Below are 9,053 nucleotides of genomic sequence, written 5' to 3'. Positions count from 1 at the left end.
TCACTACCCAAGTGCTCCTGCACCTCCTCACTATTTTCATTTATTCCAAAAATATTCTACACTCCTTACTATTTTCTTTCATTCCAAAAATACCTTACACTTCCCCACTATCCTCAGTAATCTTTCTCTTTCTCTCTGTATTAATGGAGCATTTACATGACTCAGATTTGAATTTGTGATATATTCCCTTAAATAAGTTTGATTCAATCTTATTTTCACCGTTCAATATAATTTTTTTTCACATTACTTAATAAATGGTAAAATTGTTCTAAATTTCTATAAAAATATTTATATATGTGTGTGTTTTTTTTTACATTTAATATCTATAGTTTTTAACATTAAATTATGTTTTAACTTACCGACATGTTTGACTTAAATAAGTTGAATAAAGTATTTAATTTATTAGATAAATAATATAAAAATATTATTAAATACTTAAAATATAAAAGAAAAGTTATTTTTGTTAAAGATTTGGAATTTATTTAGTTTTTTCGTCATTATAAAGTTAGTATATAATAATAATATATTATTATTTACTATTAATATTATTATGTTTATTATTTTGCATTTGCATTTAACTTTTAAGTTTATAAAATGGTAATGATAGAAGTACTAATATTAAAGTTTCCTCAATTTTATATTTTACAATATATCACAAGTTCGAATCTGAACTATGAATGCTCATTAACGGAGAGAAAGAAAGAGAGATTTCTAAGGATAACGGAGAAGTGTAAAGTATTTTTAAAATAAAAAAAATAATAGAGAAGTGTAAAATCTTTTGAAATAAAAAAAATTAGTGAAGAGGTACAAGAGAATTTGAGATGATGGAGAGAGTAACACTCCCGTAAAAAAATTGGCACGGCCAGCACCCAGACTCACGGGTTGACACACTTATTATATTAAAATATTAATTTTGCCAATAAAACAAATTTTCCCAATATTTGGTTTTTGAAAGTTAAGAACTGCTCTTACAAATAGAAATCAAATAAAAGACATTAGTGGAAAAAAAAAGAAAATAAAATAAAAGACAAGAAAAGAATAGTACAAATTGTTTAGTAAAGAAACAAAAAATGAACTTTTTAAGAATATTTGATTCAAAAAATATTTTGTGATCTAGTTAACTCCTCCCATGTCGTGGTTTAAGTGCATCTTGGATAGTTTCTTATTGTTTTATCCCACTCTTCTATTTTTCTCCACATTTCGATTATATACAAAAGAAAACATTAGTGTATCCTGAGATGTTTGGGGCATTTAATTTTGAAATAATGAAAAATAAAAAACGAAACAAAGAACACAAAATTATTTTTCAGTTTTGAAATTTTATTTTTCCATTTTTTCCTATTTCTTTTTAATCAAATACCATTAATTTTAATTTTATGTCCCTTCTATTTTTCTACTTATTTTAATTCAACCTATTAGATAACATGTACATCAAACAGTTCCAAAAGATACATGATCACACAGTGTGGGTATTTTTAGCTAATACAGTTTAATTCATATTCAAAGTAGTTAGCACTGTTGCTGGTTCACAAATTATTATGCTATAATAAAGTAGGTTTATTAACCTTCTACAGTACAATTTATTAATTTCTTATTGATCATTTATATTAATTAGTGAAAATATAAATGTTTTTATGGATACTTTTGTTAATTTAAAAAAAAATAGATTTTAAACTTAAATTAATTTCACAAAAACAACTTATGAAATAAAATTTAAACTTATTGGTCTTATCTCTACTTCACTTTCCTCACAATAAAAATGGAATAATATATTTAACAAACACAAATCTTAAAAAAATATATTTTAACTGAAAATTTTAATATCATGTTAAAAAATAAATTTTAAGTCACTGATCTCACAAAATCAAAATCAGTCTGTAAAATAATGTTTATATATATATATATATATATATATATATATATATATATATATATATATATATATATATATATATATATATTATTTTTAATTAATATGATATTTCTAACATAAATAATAAATAATCATTAATCACAATAAACAAAATTAATATATTTATGGTAAGAATAAAGTTGTACATAAAATATATTTAGGATTGATAATGCAGACATTGAACTCTGCTACTAAAACTTTTACGTTTCAGAATATCGCATGTATCAAACATACGTTCAAAAAATGAATTCAACTTGAAATAATTACAAGTTGTACCATAATGAAATTGGACAATTTCTTTCCATACCTCTCTTGTTATTAAGATCTCTACTCTTACAGGTTAAAAATGAGCTTATACTGAATCTACAAGGAATTTAAACATTTCTGTCAAACCTATGTGAAACAATCTCATTGTTTTTTTTAGTCTTCTTGTCGTTGTCTTGATGTTATATCCTAGCCCCTTTCATCATTATGTGTTTTTTTTTTTTAAATTTTTTTTTTCAATGTCTTGAAATCAAATGTACAATTTTTTCTTTAAATTCTTATAGTGTAGAATGGAATGATTTTCAGAGGACAAATTTTGATTGTCTTCTATATTAATATTCTTTATGTACAAATTATATTGGGGTTTAGAGATTTGAAAGTGTAAAATAAAAATTAAAAAAACTATCAGAATTGAAAAATTAAAATCAAGAATATGAAAAAAAAAATCCATAGATTACCAAAAAATTTCATCAGAGTTTCTTAAATATTTAGATTTAAGTTTGAACCATTAACTCGTTCAATTAATCAATTAATTCAAATCAAAAACAAATTTTGAATTTTTTACCGAAGGTCGATAACGGTCGGTAATAAAAAAACAGTCGCCGGTAAACACTGATTTTCGACGCTTCAGAATTTTTTTTTCCTCCCCACGCTTTCTAATGGCTAGTAATGTTCATGTTCAAGACAGAGGAGATTGACATTACAGGAATCTTCCAGCTATCACTCCAAGACAAGATATATGAGAGGAAAAAGAAGATGTATTTGATATTATCATCAATGTGAGAGTGCATCCCACAAAACCGGCTTGTAGGGTGAGGTTTGCACCCACTTATATACACTTAAATGGCCTCATCTCTAGTCGATGTGGGACTTCCAACACACCCCCCTCACGCCGAGGTATATACATCTCGAGCGTGGGATTAGACTTTTTAATGGGTGGTCCGATAGCGGCCCGATAGCGGGTGGATCAATATGCCCAACGACAACAGAAATCGCTAGGATGGGCTCCAGTCATGGCTCTGATACCATGTAAGAAGTGGACTTTAAGCCTAACTCAACCCCACAAAACCGGCTTGTAGGGTGAGGTTTGCACCCACTTATATACACTTAAATGGCCTCATCTCTAGTCGATGTGGGACTTCCAACACAAAGTGTCCGACTCTACAATATACAATGCCTTGGTAAGGTCTATTTTGTAGACTCTAAAAGGTTCAGATATAGACCGAAGGCTTGTCCTTGCCTTCTAAACCAAGAACAAAAACAAGTTTTAGTTTCTGAAGCAAAAAGGAAAAAGAGAAAAACTCCAAATAGAGATGAAAACCAAATCCAAAAAACACAAGAGGCATTGGAAAGCATAATGGCAGGAAGTGGAAGTGGAAGTGGAAGAAGTGTCACATGATCAGCAGGATTCAAATTCCATTGCAAACAAACTGTTTTCGTCCTTAATAATATCTAACCTCGTTCGATCTGCAAACAACCAGATGACTTATTCGTCCAAGTTTAGAGCTGTACCAAATCTCCACCTTGTTGAACGGACCAAGGAGTCCTTCTTCAGTACTGTCGCCTCCTGCTGCCAACGTCGACGAACCACGAAGCCTTCACCGACCACCAAACCCTATAGTCCTACCACGATTGAACTCTAATGGAGCCTCCTATCCACAACGACGTCATTAAACCACAAAGAATTCCAGACATGGGTGAGATTGGGGGAAAACAAAAATTAAGAAAGGGATTCATGCAAGGAATTGAGAGAAAATGAGAACGCAAATACTCACCTCTTCCTCACAAAGCTCACTGCGAAGCACTCCTCCAACAATTTGCTGGCCAAGATTGATGCAAAAACCACATCTTTCAAGTTTCAATGGAGAAGGGTTTAGGGTTTTCGTTTCCTTCAAAAAGGGACGCACATTAATTAGGTTTGGTGTTTACTGATGTTGCAATGAATGAATATCTGAGTTGGGTAAAAATTAATCGAACACATTATCGAAGGTTCATTGGCCCTTGATATATCGCCGCCGATAATGTGTGCGCTGTTGGAAATGAACTTACCGACGGTCGCATACCTTCGGTACTAATGCCTTCGATAAAATACCATTACCCACGGTACTAGGCCACTGGTAAGTCGTCCTCAGTGCCTTCGGTAAAATTAATTTACCCACGACCATTTTGCCTTCGATAATATGCCCTCCGTAATTTCTTCTTTTGCTGAAGTAAATCAACTTATTATTCAATTTAATTCATATTTAATTATATTTAGATTTAAGTTTGAACCATTAACTCATTTAATTAATCAATTAAATTGAGTAATTGAAATCAAATCAACTTTACAATTCAATTCATATTTAATTATTAAATAAAAATTCAATCTATTTGAAATTTGATTTCTAAAATCACAAACAAAATTTATAATGACATAAATCAAAACTAAAATTTAAGAAAAAAAAACAAAAACAAACTTGGAGAATTCAATAATTGGTTCAAAACTTATATTGACTTGTTTATTCTTCATTTCTGAATTAATTTTCAGAGATTAGTTATACATTGATAAAGAATAACAAAGGAATTTAGGATAATAGAATATAAGAGGAATAGTCGAAAACAAATATGATGAGAAAATGAGACAGAAAAGATGATTCATAAAATTGAAAAAAATTTGGGTATAGGTTTGAAGCACATTTATGCCCTATATAGATTATTGTATGTTGTATAAGCTGGTTTTTAGTTGTAAAATAATAATTTATTGTAAAAGAAAAGTTGGTTTTGAATGTTGGGTAATGTTCAAAAAGCGTAAACGTTTAGTTCTTTTATTTATTATTTATTATTTATTATTTATTATTGTTGATAAAATGTTTTTTATTTTTACTTCCGTATTATATCACATATAAGTTTTTAAAGGATGGTGATCTATATATTTCAGATTTTTTATTTTATATTATTAATTTTTCTTCCATAATCTTAAGAGATTGACGTCAACAACCAAATTCCAAAAAGTCAAAAAATTGTTTCTGAAACTTTACAAAACTACTTCCGAACGTGTCAAAAGTTGAGGATTTCTCTCGACAAAATTTTAGGGTTGGCAAGAACATATATCCATCCTTTTAGATATGTATGAAGTTGTTGATGCTCTTTCATCTCCGAAGTCCAACTCAAGTATCCCTTCAAACTCAAAACTAGTTGAAGATTGGATTTATGCGAAAAAGGTATGTCGACACACTTTGCTTAGTGCAATTTCTAATGAGTTGTTCGATATGTACTATTCCTACAAGGAAGCAAAAGATATTTGGGACTTGTTGATTCTCAAATACATCGCCATAGATGTTGTCAGACAAAGATTTGTCATAGGAAAGTACTACCATTGGGAAATGATTGAAAATATGGACATAAAGACTCAAATCAATGAATACCACAAGCTACTATAAGATATCAAAGCGAAGAATATTCCTTTACCAGATGAATTTGTTTCAAAACTTCTAACCGAAAAGTTGTCGCAATCTTGGACAAACCACAAACAACATTTGAAGCATAGACACAAGCATATGTTACTTCTAGAGCTTATCACACACAATTATTGAAGATACCAACAAGAAATTGTTGTTATTGCAAGGACTAAAGCTTTATCTGCAAAAAAGAAAATGTGGTAGAAGTCAATCCACCTTCCGAAAGGTATGAACACAAACCTGATCACAAAAAGAAAAATAATTTTCGAAAATCAAATCCTATTGGATTTAACCCCACCTTTAAGAAGAAAGGAAATTGCTTCGTATGTTAAAAGTCGGGCCATCATGCACCATAGTGCAGGCGTAGAGTAAGAAACGACAATCCTCCTAGGACAAATATAGCCGAATAAGATGACATCATTGTTACAGTCGTTTCTCAAGTAAATCTGATAACTAATGTGAGCAAGTAAGTGGTAGACTGTAGGGCTACCAGGCAAATCTATGCAAACAGAAGTGCCTTTACCTCTTATATTAGTGTAAGAACTGAAGAAGAACATGTGTACATCGGTGATTCCAGGACAACTCATGTCCTAGGAAAAGGAAAAGTTCTTCTTAAACTCACATCTGGAAGACTCTAGCATTGAGTGATGTGCTGCATGTGTCTTTTATCAGAGTTAATTTAATCTCTGTATTAATATTGAAAAAAACGGGGTTTAAAGTGTCATTTGAATCTGACAAGATTGTTATGACAAAAAATAATGTTTTCATGAGAAAGGGATATTCTGATCAAGGACTCATCATACTGAATGTTTTTGAAATTATTAATGAATCAAGTATTTCTACTTATATTGTTGACTTGTATGATATATGACATGCTAGATTATGACATGTGAGTTCCTTATATGTTTTGAAATTACAGCGACTAGGATGAATAATATGCATGATAAACAAAGTAGTGAATGTGACATATGTATAAAATCTAAAATGACAAAGAAAACTTGTTCTGTAGAACTTCAAACTGAACTGTTAGGCTTAACTCACACTGATCTAGATGATTTAAACAAACCAAGTCTAGAAGAGGTAAAGATTATTTTTTGACCTTTATAGGAGATTATTCTAGATACTAGAGTGTACTTAATCAAACATAAAAATGAACCTTTAATGTGTTTTTAACTTATAAAGTAGAAGTGGAAAATCGATTAAATAAGAAAATTAAGAGAATTAGATTAGAGGTGGGTAAATATGTATTATTTAATTAATTTTGTGTTAAAAGAAGGTATTATCCATAAACTGACCCTATCATATTCATGTGAGTCTAATGGAGTAATTGAGAGAAAGAATAAAATTCTTAAGGAAATGATTAATGATATTCTTATTAGTTTTGGTGCACCAGATAATCTTTTCAATGATTACTACGTGATCTTTAGTTTTCTATCATGAATGAAGATACATAAGTGTAAAATTAATCCTTCTCGGGATCACTTCCAAAAAAATCAAATCATTTTTCAAAATCATTTTCTTACATTTTCTTAAAGAACTATGTAACATTATGTATCATTTTGTTTGAGAATACGTAGGAGGAAGACTAATCTTTGTTGAATTTAAAAAAACCAAAAAACATTTTTTTTTATTTAGAGTATTATTTTTAGGAAATAAATGTAATTGATTCTTGATATCTCACAAGGGTTTAGTGAGTATATTATATATATATATATATATATATATATATAGGTAAATAATAAGGTGCAAAGGTTAATGGTGTGTTTGTTTTTATAAGATAGATTTAAGGAGAAATAGAGATGAAAATGAGATTCTTTAGAATATGGAAAATATAGTGAAAAATAAAGATATTTTATATGAATGTTTATGAAAGTTACTCAGTGATATAATATAGGTGATAGAATGAAAAAATATTTTAATAGATAAAATTAAACGATTGCCATTTTATCCTATTAATCATAAAAATAATTTTAAAAAATGTAATTAGTGTAAATTATGCTAAAATTAAAATTATTATTATTATTGTTATTATTATTATTATTACACTAAAAAACATGTAAGTACTGACTTTTATTTTTGCATTTTATGTCGTTTTTAACTGTGATTGTTATTTATGGAGTGATAATTTTCATAAATGCTATAAATTTTATTGTCAACAAAGTATAATATGAAGTTTGTAATGAACCGTCGTCATTTTATACTATGTATAGTGTGACCTTCTAAAAAGATAAAAAACGTCAAATCATTATATCACGACATTTTAATTGTTATTATTATAAATAGTTTTCAGGTAAATTACGTCATGATTATAAAAAATATTTTAATTATGGAAAATGATATTTTAACACCATTTTTTTGACACCATTTTGACATTGTACACGTGTCAAAATATGATTGGACGATTTCAAATTAAAAAAGTTGAGGCAGGAGTATATTTGGAAGAGAAAAACTAAAGTTTGTTTTTTTAATTTGAAATCGTTCAACCACGTTTTGACACGTGTACAATGTCAAAATGATATCAAAAAATGGTGTTAAAATATCATTTTCCTTTAATTATATCAAACTACTACTACAAAGTATCAAAATATTCAACTATCCAAACAAAAAAAGGAAACAACATTAAAAGTTCATAAAGCAATTATAAAACTAAAGTTGTAGTCCTAATTCTAAATTGTTTTGCTTTCACCACTCCTAGTATATGCAGCAGAGATGGCACACCCACTCCCAAAATCTTGTATTTGAAGAAAGAATAACTATATATAAACATGTGAAGTTCAAATAAAATAAATTAAAAGATCCATACAATAAGTTTAAGAAATTTACTAAAATAAATTATACCTCATTAACATATAGATGTGCTAAACTAGTAGCCATTGCACCAAAATGTTTTGAAAGATATTATAGAGATGCAATATATAAATTTTAGGGATTTTTTAAAATCTTATTTTATTAGTTTTGAGTTTAGTAATATTTGATTTGATTTTGATAGAGATAAAATATAGTTAGTTGATATTCTATTGTCAGATTTTCTTATTTGTATTTGGTTCAAGGTCCTATTTGCACCTATTTAAAGATTATTAAGATTTAATGAAAAATACTCCAGTGAATTGAAGAGTCAAATTATTTGTGTTATGTTACCATATGAGTCCGAAAAAAAGAATAAGAGAGAGAGTAAAAGATGGTTAATCTTGCAAGCAGTGTTTTCCTGATTCAGTTGACAAAGTGAGTCAACTATGGCGAGTGAAGAACAGGTTCTACGAGATTGTAAATGAGTCCAAAGCGGTGAGAAGGTAGCAAAAGATACATCTTCAAAAGACGCGTACAGGGACAATTATGTTATGCAAGACCAGCTTCAAACTCTGAGAGGGGGAGTTTGAAAATTTGAAGGACAAAGTGGCAGATCAACTCGGCAGAACTGGAGAATCGCTACCTGACAACTG

The sequence above is a fragment of the Vigna radiata genome, chromosome 7 (genome assembly GCF_000741045.1).
Source record: "Vigna radiata var. radiata cultivar VC1973A chromosome 7, Vradiata_ver6, whole genome shotgun sequence".
NCBI classification, from domain to species: domain Eukaryota; kingdom Viridiplantae; phylum Streptophyta; class Magnoliopsida; order Fabales; family Fabaceae; genus Vigna; species Vigna radiata.
This window is presented reverse-complemented; position numbering follows the sequence as displayed.